This window comes from Mustela nigripes, chromosome 4, assembly GCF_022355385.1.
Source record: "Mustela nigripes isolate SB6536 chromosome 4, MUSNIG.SB6536, whole genome shotgun sequence".
Classification (NCBI taxonomy): Eukaryota; Metazoa; Chordata; class Mammalia; order Carnivora; family Mustelidae; genus Mustela; species Mustela nigripes.
In genome coordinates, this window is record NC_081560.1 from 105985217 (window position 1) to 106004426 (window position 19210).

The following is a 19210-nucleotide window of genomic DNA, read 5'->3' on the forward strand; positions in this document are numbered from 1 at the left end:
AAGTAAATGAATTAAGAGAATAATCTAGAGGTATTTCCCAGATTTAGTAATAAGAAAGTCAAGATGTTGTGGGTGAGAAAAAATTTCAATGGAAGGGAGGTCAGAGGGCCAACTTGCAGTGAAAAGAGAAATAAATGGAAGATTAAAAAGATGCAGTGGGAGAGGTGTGTTAAAGTCTTTACATGTTAGATATTAGAGTCTTAAATTATAGTGAAATTAACCACCAGATAAAAGTTTATCTGCATTTTTAACATGCTTAATAATACTGCAGTAAATGTTTCAACCTACTCACACATGTATTCCCTGTATACCAGCTAATGTGTGTGTGTGTGTGTGTGTATATATATATATACACACACATATGTACACACATATGTATATACATTTATATATAAAAATTATAATACATATATCTAATATATATTCAATGTATCCCTATCATTCATACATTCAATCATACCAAGTTTATATCTCATAACACCATAATTTCCCAGACATTGCATTATGTCCCTTTGTAGTGACAATAAGTCCCTTTGTATAAACTGCACTAATTGGAAGTTTTATCATAAACTGAATCTTTGCAATTTTCTCAGTATTTGCTGGAGGTTATTTCTAATCCACATGGCTCCATATATGCCTATGGTTTTGCCCTTATTTACCAATCTAACAACTCTAAGAAAGATTATTAGAAGTTTATTTGTCATTACATTTTCTTAATAAACATATTTTCTTACTAAAATATTTTTTTCATTTCTAACAGACCCAAATAGCTGTAAATAGTCAATCCCAGAATTTAACATGATGTTCTTTAAACTGACTGATCTATCGCATTCTTATTCTTTGCTCTTTTAAAAAATTAAAAGAAATATGATGTTTCCTAAAAAAAAAAAAAGATTAATTTGAAAATTATTTATTTTCGTTAGTAAATTAATTCACCAAATGAAAACATCCTGTTTTCAAAATTAATCTCCTCCTCATTTTCAAAACTAAATGTTCAGGAGAAAAATTTGGGAAATTAAAATCTCTCTCTCTTTTTTTTTTTTTTTACAAGTTTTTGGGTCAATTTTATTTATTGCCACATTTTATTCTACCTTTCTTTCTTTCTTTCTTTCTTTTTTTTTGCTGGAAAACCTCTTTTTAATACATTGCTGGGTAAAACATGCTTTCTGGGCCATGTCTGTTTCTTCACTGAATTATTAAGGAAACAGTAGGTCCACTAAGTTAAAGCTCTGATCCTATCAAAGAAAACACATGTGCAGCCTCTGTGAAATCTAGGTGGCATGCGCAACTTGGACAGGAGATTCGCTGTTGCTATGTGAGGGACACAGGAAACAAACATTGTTTAGAACTTATGAGAAAAACCAAAAATGTACACTGTATTGGATATTTAGATTTTGCAAAGAAGTATGGAATTACATACTCACAAAAGTTAATCATTCAGTAGGTTTCTTAAAGCCGAAATCTGTCCTTTCTATACAGCACTATCTGTAATCAGTGTTGGCATCATTGCTGCTACCAGTCAGCTGAGTGACGGGCAGCTAATGACTGGCTTTCCAACACACCAGCACTTAAATTCCCTTCTAGGTGAAGAGTTCTGGCTAGGGTTCAGAAACTTCTTGATGGGGTGTGCTGTTTTTTCATTAAAACAATGGAAAGCTTTAAAATACCTTCAGAGCTTTACGACAATCCTGCTTTCAATCTTGGTGATGTGACCTCTCAGGTAAAGTAAATTATCTACTAAAAATAAAAGGGGTGTTTTGTTTTGGTTTTAAAGAGAAAGAAGAGAAGGCTTTTCTTGGAGTTGGGGGAAAAGCAAGAACAAAAATCACTCAGTGTTCCAGGTCAGGTCAACCTGTACAGTAGTTTAAGCTGTGGACTGCACAACTCCAGAGAGTGATACTCATATAAACTGTGATGAGAATGGTACTCCCAGAGACGCACAGCAGATTAGCCCTGCAGTTTCAACTAAAGACACTAGATCCTGAGATTACCCACAGAGGAACTTTACTGTAATTATGAGCAGAGTAAAATTCTAATAACTTGTATTTCTGATTTTTAAAAAATACACTCTTTTCATAAAATTTAGTATCTCCTGGAAAGCATAACCAAGGGAAGAGAAATAGCCAGAAATATACCACAAATGTATCTATTGGGATTGCATTAATTCGCAAATCATTGACATCTTCATTATATGAAGAGAGTCATCCAAGATCCCCACTTAAATTCACTTCCTTTTTCTTTTCTTTTCTTTTCTTTTCTCTTCTTTTCTTTCTCTCTCTCTCTCTCTTTTTAAGAGAAGGAGAGTCAGGGATGGAGGAGTTCAGGAGGAGAGAGACATTTTAAGCAAGTTCCACTCTCAGGGCAGAGCCCCACGCAGGGCTCGATCTCACAACCCAGACATCATGACCTGAGTCAAAATCAAGAGTCAGACACTTAGCTGACCTAGCCACCCAGGTGTCCTTTCACTTTCTTTTATCTTTTTTTTCAAGTTTCAATGAAAATTTCTAATTTTTCTAATTTTCTTCTTATAACTTCCTCACAGTTCCTACTAAGGTTCTTGCTGGACGGCTTTTGTATTGGGTTCTTACTGTACTTTTTTTTTTTTTGAGCTGTGTAAATCCTGACCTCTGGCTATACTGCAGTTCTTCTAAATGTACTCTCCTGAACCCTCCCAAACTAGGATGTTTACCTTCTCTTAACACCATCCTTTGATTCTGTACTCCTCAACTCAGAATATCTACCAATATCTACCGCGTGCTCAGTAACTAGCTGGAAACCATCGATCAAAATGAAACCATTGATATTTTGTTATTTCTTGTGTTCCCGTCAGAGCAAATGATTAACACTGTGTTTGAAGCCACTGCTGCTACTCTGAAAAAACTCTGATCCGAGACATCTCTTGCTATGTACTTTATTCAATTACAGATATAAAAAGCACCCTTCATGATAAATAACAAATCATTATCATGTCCCTCCAAATGAGACATCTCACTGGTTAAGGAACCCTGTAACAAATGTTTCATAAGGTTTTCAGCTTGAATAATGTAATTCTATTCAACTCGAGGTACTTTAAGTATATCCTGCTTTGAGTATTTCCAACACATTTCTCTCTGTGGGTACAATTATGTCTTCCTCAACAGCAGGCTGAAGGGCATCAAAGGGAACAACTACTTTAACCACCCAGTGCCATGAATAGGATGTCAAGAAATCTTAGTTTTGCAACCACCGAACACAGACAATAGCATTGCCTATAACTTGCATATGAGTATTTGAAGGTTAATACTTCCCGCCTGAGAAAATAATTGCAACTTCAAGATTCCTGTGGCATTAAAGTTGAGCACGGTAAACAGAGCAGACTGAGAAGCAGCAGAGTCGTCTAATATGAAATTTGAAAGAAACAAAATTTGAAAGACCACCCAGCCCAACCCTTCCAAAAGATAGGCATGATCTAAGGATGTCTTTTTAAGGATGACAGCAAGAAAAGACTGTAGACTGAAACCAGCCCACAGCTATCAGCTACAACTTAGCTACCCAGTAGAACACCTGATCCTGTAACGTTCTAACTACTGAATGCTTCATAAAATAGACTCTAAATAGCGGCACCTGGGTGGCTCATTATGTTAAACGTCTGCCTTCAGCTTAGGTCATGATCTCAGGATCCTGGGATATAGCTCCACATCAGGATCCCTGCTCAGCGGGAAGCCTGCTTCTCCCTCTGTCCTTCCCCACCCCGTGCTCACTGGCCCTCTCTCTAAAGTAAATAAATAAAAGATATTTTTAAAAAATAGACTTTAGGGGTGCCTGGGTGGCTCAGTGGGTTGGGCCTCTGCCTTCAGCTCGGGTCGTGGTTTCGGGGTCCTGGGATCGAGCCTTGAGTCGGGCTCTCTGCTTGACGGGGGGCCTGCTTCTCCCTCTCTCTCTCTGCCTCTCCGCCTGCTTGTGGTCTCTGTCTGTCAAATAAACAAATAGAACCTTTTAAAAAAATAGACTTAAAAAAAATAAAAATAAATAATAAATAAAATAAATTTAAAAAATAGACTTTAAATTGACAGTCCAAGGCATAAGAAATTAAATGCCATTAATGCATATTTTTCTTACCAATCTCAGTCATTCTTAACAGCAGATTAAAATATTTTCATTTGGTATTTAGTATTTTCCTATTAAAAAGCCAACTTTGGATCATCTACCAGTAGTTTCTCTACATGATAAAACCTGATGGTTTGTTTGACACACAACGTAAATTTGGGGGTGACTACCTGACAGTAATCAAAATTAAATATTTAAGTAAATCACAAGGTGCCAGTCCCTGTGCGAATCTGTTAGGGCAGCCATCACAAAGTACCCGCACTGGATGGTTTAACAGCAGGAGCCTGTGTTCTCACAGTCCGAGAGGCTGAAAGTCCAAGCTCAAAGCATCAGTGGGGCTGGTTTCTTCTGAGGCCTCTTTCCCTACCTTGTAGATGGCTGCTTTCTCCTGTGTCTTCATACGGTCTTCCCCTGTGTGTGTGTCTGGGTCCTTATCGCCTCTTCTTTTTCTTTTTTTAAGAGTTTATTTATTTATTTGACAGAAAGAGATCACAAGTAGGCAGAGAGACAGGCAGAGAGGGGACAGGAAGTAGGCTCCCTGCTGAGCAGAAAGCCTGATGCGGGGCTTGATCCCAGGACCCTGAGATCATGACCTGAGCGGAGGGCAGAGGCTTAACCCACTGAGCCGCTCAGGTGCCCCCTTATCGCCTCTTCTTATAAAAATACTCCTCATGTCAGATTAGGGCCCACACACGTGACCACATATACTACTACTAATTACAACCCTGTTTCTAAATACAAATCACATTCTGAAGTACAGGGACTTAAGATTTCAACATGTGAACTTTGGGAGGGATACAATTCAGCCTGTAACAGTTCCCCTACTCAAAAACTTTCCCTGACTAGTTTTAAAATCTCCTTCCTCACAATGCTCCCTTTGCTTATTAATCTGCGGTCCAAACCTCCACAGAGGTTTTGTTGGCCTTCTCTTAATGACTAAGAAGCACTGAAATCTTTTCTGCAATGGCCCCCTGAATTGCTCTGCCTGCCCAGCCTATTGCATAGAAAAAAACTGCATAAAATAAGATAGGAATATATCCATCTGTGTAAGCAGCCATCAACATAAAACAGACCACATAATCTACGAAAGTGGGAAATATTGTCAGATTGGCTAAAAAGCCCAAAATCCAGCTCTATGTCATCTACAAAAAACATAAGCTTGAAAATAAAAACAAAAATGATCTATGTAAATCATAATCAAAGAAAATTGGTGTACCCACTTTAGTGCCAGAAGAAACAGAGTTGAAACACAAAGAATAAAAACCAATCTTTTATGAGTGGTAAAATTTATAACATCAAAATTATGACCTTCCATTTCTCAAAGTTCACCATTAAGAAAGTGAAATGACAGCCACAAACAAACAACAAAAAAAGATATTTTCAAAACTGCACCTGGAAAACAATTAGAATTTGTAATATATAAATAACCTCTTCAAATTAATGACAGTGAGACAAACCCCCCCATAGGAAATGGAGATATCATTTCAACAAATAACTCATTAAAGAGAAGACACATGAGGGGTGCCTGGGTGGCTCAGTGGGTTAAAGCCTCTGCCTTTGGCTCAAGTCATGATCCCAGGGTCCTAGGATCGAGCCCTACATCTGGCTCTCTCCTCTGCAGGGAGCCTGCTTCCTCCCCCCCCTCTCTCTCTGCCTGCCTCTCTGCCTACCTGTGATCTCTGTCTGTCAAATAAATAAATAAATACAATCTTTAAAAAAAAGAGAGAGAGAGAGAGAAGACACATGAGAAGGTGTTCCTTCTCGTTAGTTATCAAGGAAATGCATTTTAAATCACGGATGGCAGTTTGTCCCCTTTGAGTTAGCAAAAGGATAAAAATCTGATCTTTTCAAATCTTGGCAAGGATGTAAAGCATCTGGAGACTTTCTAAAAAGCTGGCGGGGATGTAAATTGATGCAATCACTTTGGGAAACAACTTGGCATTAAAATCAAGTTAAAAGTAAATACGCACTAAATATGACTCAGCAGTTTCACTCCCACTTAATAACCAGGAGCAGGGGCCAACAAGCCATGCTGTGGTGGCCAAATCCAGCCCCATGTCCATGTGTCCATGTGCTTATGTATCGTCTATGGCTGCTTTCACAATACATGGGCGGAGTTGAATAGTAACAACAGAAAACGTGTAGCCCAAGGGGTGCCTGGGTGGCTCAGTTGGTTAAGTATTCCGCCTTCAGCTCAGGTCATGATCTCGTAGTCCTGGGATCGAGTCCTGCACTGGGCTTCCTGCTCAGCAGGGGTCTGCTTCTCCCTCTCTCTCTGCTCCTCCCCCCTGCTCAGCTCTCTCTCTCAAATAAATAAATAAAGTCTTTAAAAAAAGAAAGAAAGAAAGAAAGAAAACATGTAGCCCTCAAAGTCTAAAATATTTACTATTTAGCCCTTAACAGAAAAATTTGCCGACCCCTGACCTAAAGAACTCTTGAATTTGTCCACTGAAAGATATCTATAAGGATATTTAGAGCAGCACGGTTTTTGACAGCAAGAAACTAGAAGAATGCAGATGTCCATCAAAGTAAATTTCATGCAGTATAAAATCATGAGTTAACTGTAGTTTCACACAACAGCAGGCGAAATATCAGAAGCTTAGTGTTGACTAATAGAAACAAGTCCCAGAAAAATACATGCAGTTTGGTTCTGTTTACATAAACTTTACCACAGCATTTTATTGTTTAGGTACACAAACATGTGATAGTATTATTAATACAAGCAAGAAAATGATAGGCTCAGAATTAAAGATAATGGTTAGCTCTGCATGGGGACAAGAAGGGTTGGGGTTGTAAAAGGGTAAGGAGGGGCTCTCACTCTTAAGATAGGTAACATTTACCTTCTTAAACCTGGTGGACACATCTAGCATTCTTTATATTGTTTTTCTTCATGCCCTATTATTATGGACAGAATTGTGTCCCCCAAAATTGATATGTTGAATCACCAACCCCTAGAGTGACTGTATTTGGAGAAAAGGCCTTTATGGAGATCATTAAAGTCAAATGAGGCCATAAGCTCCAAGCTGGGGTCCTTCTGAAAAGAGGAAGGAACCCCAGAGTGCACTCTCTCTCTCAGATGCACAGAGGCAAGGCCCTGTGAGGCTGCAACAGGAAGGCGGCAGTCTACCAGCCAGGAAGGGAGCCCTCACCAGAAATACACTGGCACTTGCTGGCACTTGAACTTGCTGGCACTTCCAGGCTCTAGAACCATGGGGAACCAATGTCTGTTGTTTGAGTCACATGGTCTTGTGGTATTTTATTACCACAGACTGAGCAGACCAATACACCTATCAACCCATTTATACATGTTTCACCCATTCAATATTTTAAACTTAAATAAGCAATAAGACCTCTCTGAGGGACTATTAAACTGTTTAGAAGAAGAGTAAAGCTAAAGTATTAAATGAGCTATTTGTGGCTTTCATGTGATCATATGTATTAACATTTACCTTGTGTCAGTTTTGGTATTTGTATCTCTAAAGGCTTTTGTCCTTTTCATCTAAAGTATCAAATTTATTAGCATATTCATACTTATTTCCTGGTTTTCCTTTCAAAATATTTTCTAATTTCTCTTTTATTTCTTCCTTGACCCACAGGCTATTTAGAGTGGGTTGCTGAATTTCTCACTATTTGAAGATTTTTCCAGGTATCTTTTTCCCCCAGTCCTAATTTAATGCTATTGTAGTTAAAGAACATACCTTGTATGACTTCAGTTCTTTAATGTGTCCAGACTTGTTTTATGGTCCAGCATATAGTCTGTCTTGATGAGCACTCCATATGTGCTGAACAATAATAAGCATTCTACAACTGTTGAGTGTCAAACCTAATTGTCAAATACAATTAGGTTACATTGGTTGATAATAGTATTCATATCTGTTATATCTTTCCGGACCTTTTGTCTAAATCCTCTTAAGAGAGGATGATTAAAATCACCATTTGTAATTGTGGATTTGTGAGCTCTGTCAGCTTTTATATGATGTACTCTGATGTTCTGTCATTAAGTACATACACATCTAAGGTTGTTAGTATCAACAAATATTTTACAAACATCTTTCCTCTAATTGTTTTCAATATCAGTTCATCAAGGAAGGATTAATTTTTATTTTTATGTTATTTTAATTTTTTAAAAGATTATTTATTTGAGAGGCAGAGAGAGAACATGAGTTGGGGGGCAGAAGGAGAAGCAGGCTCATCACTAAACAAGGAGCCCATTACACAGCTCGATCCCAGGACTCTGGGATCATGACCCAAGCCAAAGGCAGCCGCTTAAGCTTAACCGACCGAACCACCCAGGTGCCTTGAAAGATTAATTTTTTAAAAGAAATCATATAAGAAAAAGAAGGAAAGAAAGAAAGAAAGAAAGAAAGATCATATAAGCAATGGTTTCTTAATGGAAAAACTCAAATAAAAAAGATACAGAGCAAAAGGTCAAAGCCTCCCCCCTTGAGCTCCTTTAGCCTCTTCCACTTACCCTGCTCAGATATAATCCTGTCAACAGTTTGACAAAGCATCTAATCTTAAAAAGGGCTTTCTAAAGCCCCTTCAAGGGGCACCTGGGTGGCTCAGTAGGTTAAGCATCTGACTTTGGCGCAGGTCATGATCTCAAGGTTCTGTGATCCAGCCCCATGTCCACTCCCTGCTCAGCAGGTATCTGCTTCTCCCTCTGTCCCTCCTCCTTCCCCTGCTCATGCTTGTGTGTGCTCTTTCTCTTTCTCTGAAATAAATAAAATCTTTAAAAAAATTCCTTCAAACCATACTCTTAACCTAGAAGTTTGAGACCGAGCTGTATCTTGGTCTGACACTAAAAGGAATCATTTTTTATGCCCCTCATTAAGCACCAGATTCTTAAGAAAAGTTTTATGTTGGGTGGGGTCAGAATGAAGAACCTAGAGAACTCCTCATTCTTGTGGAGACTAGTTTTCAGAACATGCTTCAGTTACTTGGTGATGTGAGGTCCCTGTGCAGTATTTTGACTGATATATATGAAAGATAAGTGTCTTACATATTTATCTTGTTTTTTAATTAAAAACCACTTTTTAATCACAATTTTTTATTTCAAACAATACTACAAAGCTATAGTAATCAAAATAGTGTGGCACGAGCACAAGACACATGATCAATACAACAGGATAGAGAGCCCAGGAATAAACCAGACTCTCTAAAGAAAAGAGTGGTTGACCACATTTATATGATCAATTAATCTGCAACAAAGGAGACAAGAATATACAATGGGGAAATGACAATTATTTTAATAAACTGTGCTGGGAAATCCAGACAGCTACACATAAAGAATGAAATGGGCCCTCTCTATGTCATACACAGAAATAAATTCAACAGGATTAAAGACCTGAAGCCATAAAAATCCTTTTTTAAAAATATAGATGATAATCTCTTGGACATTGGCCTTAGCAACATTTTTAGATATGTCTCCTGAAATGAGGGAAACAAATGCAAAAATGAACTATTGTAACTACACCAAAATAAAAACCTTTTGCACAATGAAGGCAGCCATCAATGAAACAGAAATACAACCTACTTTATGGGAGAAGAGATATTTACAAACAATACATCCAATAAGGAGTTAGTATCCAAAATATTTAAAGAACTTATACAGCTCAATACCAAAACACCAAAATCCAAATAAGAAGTGGGCAAAGGACCTGAATAGATGTTTTTCCAAAGAAGACATACAGATGGCCAACAGATGCGTGAAAAGATGCTCAACATCACTCATCATCACGAAATACAAACCAAAACTACAATGAGATAACACCTCATACCAGTCAGAAATGTTAGTATCAAAAGGATAAAAAATAGGAAGTGTCAATAAATACGTACAAAAAGGAAACAATTAAGCACTGTCAGTGGGAATACAAATTGGCATAAGCATTGTGGAAAACAATATGGGCTTTCCTCAAAAAATTGAAAATAGAAATGCTATGCAATCCATTAATTCCACAATAGTTTACTTACTTGAAGAAAATGAAAACCCATAAACCTCAAAAGACATCTGCATCCCTATGTTTATTGCCCCATTATTTATAATAGCCATGGTACATAAGCAATGTAAGTGTCCATCAATAGGTGAATGGATAAAAAGCGTGTGGTACATATATACAATGAACTATTACTCAATCCATAAAAAAGAATGAAATTTTGCCATTTGCAATAACATGAATGGACCTTGAGTGTATTATGCTAAGTGATGTAAATCAGACAGAGAAAGACAAATTCCTTCTGATTTTACTTATTTGTGGAGTTCAAAAATTAAAAAAAAAAAAAAACACAAATACAGAAAACCACTGGTGGTTGCCAGACATACAAAATGGGTGAAGCAGAGTGAGAGCTACAGGCTTCTAGTTATGGCATAAGTAAGTCAAAAGACAAAAGGTACAGCACAGGGAATATCACCAATGATATCATGGTAGTATTGTGTAGTGATAGATGGTGATTCATTTGTAGTGAGCACAGAGTAATCTACAGGGTTGTGGAATCACTGGGTTGTACACCTGAAATTAATATAACATTGTGTGTTAACCACCGTTCAATTTTTTAAAAATAATGAATCAATAAAAGCCACTTCGAGCCGTACTTCTTTTGTACTCTATCAGTAGAGATCATCTAGATGAGGATATTATAGAAATGGAATCAGTTCTCTCCAGTGCTCAAGAAGTACACAGATACTCAAAAATTTTTGAGAATTGGGGAGCTGTTCAGTGAATATTCTGTTTTCTGAGTACCTCTTTCTAAAAAATTTCCCCTTTGATTTGACTATGAGAAGAATCATCAATAAAAATAAGGTTCTCATGTACCCTAAATCCACCTGTCATTTACATTTTCTAGTTTCATTGCCTAAGTTTGTTTGTCTTTTCCCTAGCAAGACGAAGGATGCAGAACTATTCCCATGGGAAGCTGTGTCAATGGTCTGGTACATGAAAAATAGCTTTGAGTTTCATGAACACCCCCCAAAGTTTCTTCATTTACTAATTGTCCCATCCATTGCAAGATGAACTTTTTTTTTAAATATTTTATCTATTTATTTGACAGATAGACATCACGAGTAGGCAGAGAGGCAGGCAGAGAAAGAGAGGAGGAAGCAGGCTCCCCGTGGAGCAGAGAGCCCAACGTGGGGCTCGATCCAGGACCCTGGGATCATTACCTAAGCCGAAGGCAGAGGCTCAACCCACTGAGCCACCCAGGCGCCCCCATTGCAAGATGAACTTTTAAGGTGAAGATAACAGAAGCTGGTGCTGGAAACCTGAGCTCTTGCATTTCTTCTCAGGGAGAGTTGCAAAAGAATGACATTTTTTCATATGTAATAAACCTCAGATATTTACGTTCTAACACACATATAATTTTCACTTGTGGCACACAATGGCTCTGTAAGAATATGATTATCTGTTGAATCTGTTTCCACTTTTATGATGCAGACCTCAATGTAATATTTCATAAAGTCTCTGCCTTCTCAAGTATCAAGGGCTCACTTCCTCATCTTCTTATGTCAGGACTTGAAGAGTTAGTCGTCTTTGTGTATCCATCACATTCATGGCATTATATATTTCAATATAAAAACAATAATAAGTAGTATTTGTATAGTACTTTGTGTTTTGCAAGATGCCTTAACATTAAGTATTTCATTTGTTAATCTCTTTGATTCCAAGATTTCACACTTTAGCAGTTCCAACATCAGTGTGCATCTTATCTTTTTTTTTTTTTTTTTTTTGAGAGAGAGAGAGTGCACAAGCTAGGGGAGGGGCAAAAGGAGAGAAGCAGGTTTCCCACTGCATGGGGATCCCAATGTTGGGCTCAATCCCAGGACTCTAAGATCACGACTTGAGCTGAAGGCAGACACTTAACCAATTAAGCCACACACTTAACCAATTAAGCCACCCAGGCACCCACACAGTGCATCTTATAGTTGATAGTGTTATACTCTGGCATTTTTTCTCTTTGTTGTACATAAAATAATTTACTTACAAAAACTTACACCACTTAGAATCACTTACAATCAATCCTATCTTAGAGTCTATGAAATATAATAATTCTGACCAAAATCTTCCTTTTGATACAATCATACTAATTTTATTGAGGGAAAAACTGAGGCTAAAAGGAGGAATATTTTTAAAAGGTTTGTAGGTAGTTACTAGTAAATCCTGTGTTTGAAACCTGATTCTTGACCCATTATTGATAGTGGTGGTGCCCATCCAGGGTGGCCAGCTGGTGTGGGAAAGAAAGAGCACATAAAAGTGGGTCTAGACACAGAACTATAGGTGATGGGCTAGAACACGAATCATCTCTTCCCATCTTTGCAACCCCCTCACCTGTGCCCCAACACAGCCCCTTATATATCCAATTCCAAATCCTGTTCCTTCAAGTTATTCCAAGCCTTCCCATTTCTGTTCTAAAGATCACAACTCTAAATACTCAGATGTAGTAGATTAAATCTTTCTCTATGTTGCAACTAACACCTATCTGACTCAATGTACCAAAACACCCCAAAAGTAACTCCCCCTGCGTTCTTTGGATTATATCACTCTCATCTCAGGAAGCCAAATAAGCCTCTTTTTTACCATTATCTGGATGCTATGTAGGAATGAACTGTGAGTATACCTACAAAGTAAAAACAATTCAGATGTCCCAAACAAACAAACACAGCCTAGATATATTAAAACCCAAATTAGACATGTTAAAACCCAAATTAGGTCAATGGAAAACCCAAAAGGATCAGTGACCTTGAGAATCATCGTAACTGCTTGGATGAGGAATGGGGAAGAGGCATAGAAATTGTTTATAAATAAATTTTATTCTAAAAGGCGAATGTGGCCTCCTCAGAATCAGAATCTAAAGTTGAGCCTTCCCAGAGTATCTATAGTTCAAAGAATCTCGCTGGGAAACACTTTCGAGGAATGCCTATTTTATGACCCTGAAGTCATCATGTTAAGTTTTGGAAGGCTGCTCAGGGTGAATGAAGAAGAAGCTCATTTCGTTAAATTTGACGGTATTTGTCTTTCTGCCAGCAGCAGCTTGAATATAGCAGCAACCTTCTTTTTCTCTGTGTATCTCCAACACTTAGTACCATGCCAGACCCATGGTCCTGGGCAGAATCTATAGGCAGAGCTGCTAAGGTTAAGCACCAAATCATTCTGGCATCAAAAAATTTTGAATGAGAATATATTTTTAATCAGAGAATATTGCCTCTAAAAAATTCCAATGTAAGAAAAAAAAATTCATTTTCTTAAATAAATACAAATGTCTTGGGAACTCTGTTTATCTGGGGACAGTTAATATTGGATGAGACTTTTCTCATTATTCTCCTTGAAGTTTAACTTGCATGGTTATCTAAGATGAAATCTAACAAATGGGTCATATAAATATCAAGGGTTGCATTCTAGATTTAGATCTGCTTTTATTTGATACTAAATTCTAGGTCTAGATGCCTATAATCTCCTGGGGCTATTCTTTAGTTTATAGCTGCAGTAGGATGCACCAACCTATGCTACATATATTGTAGGAAGTCCAAACAAACCTTCCCCAGGGGGACCGTTCAAGCTCACGATCATCTCCCACTGTAATGTATAACTTTCTGAATTCTCAATTAGTCAGCTGAGTTCAGAGACCAGTCAGTACTCATTGGTCAATGCCCAGGCTGCTGTCCTCTCCTGAACCTCCTTAATCTATGCTCTACCCTACCTCTCTTCCATCATTCTCTCAAAAGACCAATAACCACAGCTGTTCTATGTAGCAGACATTTAATTGATGGCTTAGGCTAACAGAAATGAATTCCATGCAGACAGGTTAGAACTGGCAACAGCATAAAATTGAGTATTAGACATCACTGTGCTAAGATCTGGAGATCATCTCTGCTGCAGATAATGTTTTGTGAATCCTTCCTCTTCAGTCTTCGCTTGTTCCTCACCTATCACATTTCTTCTGCGTCTTGGCCTCTCTGATTCCCTCCCACTCAAGCTGGGAGCCTCCTAATGACTCTTCATCCAAGAGGGAAAAAATTCCAGTGACTTTGTAATGAGGAGTAATTCAGTTCTTTTTTGTTGTTGCTACATTAAAATTTAACTTAATAAATTTTTTGAGGGTTATGCTGCTTACAGGGAGAAACTGCTTAAACATTCACATTGATCAGAGGTGATGACCATGGCACTTATCAATCAGGAAGGGCACAAATTCAGTGTCCTAAAGGTGCTCTACTATAATGGGCTTAACCCTTTATTTTATTGTATTATTATTTTTTTTCATCATGGTCAGTGTACTCCTTAATCCTCATCACCTATATCACCCACTTCCTACCCCCTCCCTCTGGTAACTATCAGTTTGTCCTTTATAGTTAAGAGTCTGTTTCTTGATTTGTTTCTCTTATTTTCCCATTTGCTCATTTGTCTTTTTTTTTTTTCCCTTAAACTCCACATATGAGTGAGGTCATATAGTATTTGCCTTTCTCTAATTGACTTATTTTGCTTAGCATAATACTCTGTAGCTCTATCCATGTTGTGTATATGGCAAGATTTCATCCTTTTCATGGCTGAGTAATATTCCATCCTCCATATATATATCACATCTTCTTTACCCATCCATCAACGAATGCTTGAGCTGCTTCCATAGTTTGGCTTTTATAAATAATCCTGCAATAAGCAGTGATTCATGCATCTCTTTGAATTAGTGTTCTTGCATTTGGGGGGGTTACTACCCCATTGTGTGATTACTGGATTATAGGGAAGTTTTTTAATTTTTTGAAGAACTTCCTTACTGTTTTCCACAATATCTACTTCAGCTTATGTTCCCACAAACAGTGTAAGAGGGTTCCGTTTTCTCCAAATCCTTGTCAATACCTGTTGTTTCTTGTGTTTTTGATTTTGGCCATTCTGACAGGTGTTAGATGATGTCTCATTGTAGTTTTGATTTGCCTTTCCCTGATGATGAGCAATGTTGAGCATCTTTACATGTCTGTTGGCAATCTGGATGTCTTCTTGGAGAAATGTCTGCTTACGTCTCTGCCCATTTTTTAATTGGGTTATTTGTTTTCCAGATGTTGAGTTGTATCAGTTCTTCATATATTTTAGATACTAATCCTTTACCAAATATGTCATTTGCAAATATCTTCTCTCACTCAGTAGGTTGTCTTTTAGTTTTGTTGATTGTGTCCTTTGCTGTGCAAAAACATTTTATTTTGATGCAGTCCTAATAGTTTATTTATTTATTTTTGTTTCTCTTGTCTCTGGAAACAAATCTAGAAAAATGTTACTAAGGCCAATGTCAGAGATATTACTGCCTGTGCTCTTTTCTAGGGTTTTTATGGTTTCATACTTCACATTCCATTTTGAGTTTCTTTTTGTATATGGTGGGAAAAAAATGGCCCAGTTTCATTCTTTTGCATGTAGCTGACCAGTTTTCCCAACACCATTTGTTGAAGACTGTCTTTTTCCCTTTGTATATTCATTACTCCCTTGTCAAAGATTGTCTATAAAATTGTGGGTTTGTTTCTGAGTTTTTTGTTCCATTCCTTTGATCTATGTGTCTATTTTTATGTACCACACTTTTTAATTACTGCCACTTTGTAATATAACTTGAAGTTTGGGGTTGTGATATCTCTAGCTTTGTTTTTATTTTTCAAGATTCCTTTGGCTATTTGGGGTCTTTTGTGCTTCCATACAAATTTTAGAATTGTTTGCTCTAGTTTTACAAAAAATGCTGTTGGTATTTTGACTGAGAGTGCATTAAATCTGCAGATTGCTTTGGGGTGTAGAGATATTTTAACAATTTTGTTTTCCAACCCAACTCAGGAACATGGAATGTCCTATCATTTCTTTGCATTGTCTTGAATACCTTTCATCAATATTCTATAGTTTTCAGAGTGCAGGTCTTTCACCTCTTTAATTATGTTGATTCCTAGATATTTTATTGTTTTTGGTGCATTGTAAACAGGATTGGTTTTTTTACTTTCACATTATGCTCTTCATTATTAGTGTATAGAAATGCAACAAATTTCTGTAGGTTGAGTTTGTATCCTAAGACTTTGTGGAATTCATTTATCAGTTCTAAATTCAGTTCTTTATGGGCCCCCATTTTAACTTTCTAGGCTATGCCCTACAGAATTTCAGTATCAAATAGATGATTTAACACTACAAAAGGGCAATTTTTACCCTATGAGGAATTCTGCCTTTATCCTAGGTTGGCCAGCTTAAACTGAAAAATAAATGGATAGGCAGATAAATAGATAGATATGTAGATAGGTAGATAAATTTAAAATAGCAATTTTCCTTTCCTAGGTAAAGTTGTCATTAAGGAGTATATTTAATACAAATCATTGCAGGGAAGGGGACAAAAGTCTGTTCTTTCTGACCTTTAATACTATTTGGAAGAAACTGAAATAGTATTAAAACTTTATAAATCTTAAAACCCTGTTTTATAATGTCTATAATTTGCTTAAAAATGCTTCAGTACAGACAGCATGATGTAAAGAGATGTTGTGCGTTAATTTTAACTTACACCCTAGGGGCTGTCACTTATCCTAATCAGGAATTTACACTCAAAGGGGGGTCAGCTAACATTTAATCAGAAAGGCCACAGCTATCAGAGACCACAGCTATCTCAATCTTCAATCAAAACTAGACACTTGCCTAATTTACATATTGAGTATTGAAATGGATTTGTGTTGGTGAAATTACTGGCTTGCTCCTTAGTGCAAAAAAAGTTAGAATTGTCTAAATTAGTTAACCAAGTGGCATTTGAGATAGGAAAATTGAGTACATTACTTTAGGTATGCCCTTACCTTACATGAACCAGCAAGTCCTCAAGATGCCATGTGAGATATGATTCCAGGCTCCACTTCAAAGGCTCACTGGTCAACTGCTACCAATTATTGGGTAAAACTACACCCTTAGACTTTGACTTCTGTTTCTATTGAAGTCTTAAATAGGATTTTCCTTGCTCATCTCACTTCAAGTGAACCTTCCATTTAAGGTGTTTGCAGACCACCTGAAGTACTGAGAGGCAGATCTTCATGAATTCACAGAATGGGCTGTTTGATGGTTAATGGGCTTGCTTACTAAAGCTGTTTTTCTAATAAATGTTTGCATGTGTGGCAGAATTTGTCCTGCGACCTTGCTTTCCTTTAAAACCAGATTGTGGAGGATTCGTTAACTCTTGGAGTACCAACATTAGTAGCTACTACTACCTACCAAAAAGGACCTAATAGTTGCACATACCCAACTGATTTAGGTGGGTTCAAAGCCCTCTGTGTAGCCAACAGTTTCACTGTGCCAGGGGGAATATCTGCTCCCACAACACATTGCAGAGGGCTGGATATATAACGCTTTTCTCTATATGTGTTCTATGGATGCATAGCAAGGGTATACCATAAATCTCACTAGGAGATAAGAATGAGGAGAAGGGATTACATTGGCTCACTTTGTCATTTTGGTGTATTGTGGATAAATGTGAATATGGGTGCGATAGAGGTGAAATCAGATAGGGTGACTAGAGCAGGACAGGGCCTCTCAAGGAATACCTGAATTAGATACCTGTCAAGATGTATGCGGTTCATACACATGTATTTAGTGTACAGAATACATATGCTTAGGGAGCAGTCAAGATGGCGGAGAAGTAGCAGGCTGAGACTACATCAGCTAGCAGGAGATCTCCTACATAGCTTATCTAAAGATTGCAAACACCTGCAAATCCATCGGCAGATCGAAGAGAAGAAGAACAGCAATTCTGGAAACAGAAAAACAACCACTTTCTGAAAGGTAGGACTGGCGGAGAAGTGAATCCAAAGCGACAGGAAGATACGCCCCGGGGGGAGGGGCCGGCTCCCGGCAAGCGGCGAAGCAACCGCACACAAAATCAGGACTTTTAAAAGTCTGTTCCGCTGAGGGACATCGCTCCAGAGGCTAAACCGGGAAGAAGCCCACGCGGGGTCAGCGTGGCCTCAGGTCCAGCAGGGTCATAGAAGTATCGGGGGTGTCTGAGTGTCGCAAGGCACAGGACACCTGGATACAGAGACAGAGAAACGGATAGAGAAAACTGAATACAGAGAAAGAGCCAACAGTAAGCTTGCAGCTCGGGGTTACCTTGAACCGGAGGCAGGCTCGGTGAGCTCAGAGCACGGCCGGAGTTCAGGCAGATGGGAGTAATGGGCGCTGTTCTCTGAGGACGCACTGAGGAGTGGGGCCCCGGGCTCTCAGCTCCTCTGGGCCAAAGACCACAGGGCCGCCATCTGTATTTCCGTCCTCCGGAACTCTATGGAAAGCGCTCAGGGAAGAAAAGCTTCTGAAAGCAAACCCGAAATATTATTCAGCCTGGCCCCTGGTAAGGGAGATGCAATTCCGCCTGGGGCAAAGACACTTGAGAAACACTACACCAGGCCCCTCCCCCAGAAGATCAAGAAGAAATCCAGCCAAGACCAAGTTCACCTACCAAGGAGTATGGTTTCAATACCAAGGAGAGCAGCAAAATTCCAGAGGAGGAGAAAGCAAAGCACAGAACTCATGGCTTTCTCCCTGTGATTTTTAGTCTTGCAGTTAATTTAATTTTTTTCTTTTTCATTTTTTTTTCTCTTCTTCTGCTAAATTTTTTTTAACTTTTACCCTTTCATTTTTAACATTTTGAAACTAGTTTATCTAATATATATATATTTTCTTTTTTGTACTTTTCCTTACTCATTTTCTTTTTTTAAATTCTTTTCTTTTCTTTCTTCTTCTTTTTTTTAAATTTCATTTCTTTCTTTTTGAACATCTTTCTATCCCCTTTCTCCCTCCTCACAATTTGGGATCTCTTCTGATTCAGTTAAAGCATATTTCCTGGGGTGTTGCCACCCTTTTAGTATTTTACTTGCTCCTTCATATACTCTTATCTGGACAAAGTGACAAGGCAGAAAAATTCACCACAAAAAAAAAGAACAAGAGGCAGTGCCGAAGGCTAGGGACCTAATCAATACAGACATTGGTAATATGTCAGATCTAGAATTCAGAATGACAATTCTCAAGGTTCTAGCCAGGCTCGAAAAAGGCATGGAAGATATGAGAGAAACCCTCTCGAGAGATATAAAAGCCCTTTCTGGAGAAATTAAAGAACTAAAATCTAACCAAGTTGAAATAAAAAATGCTATTAATGA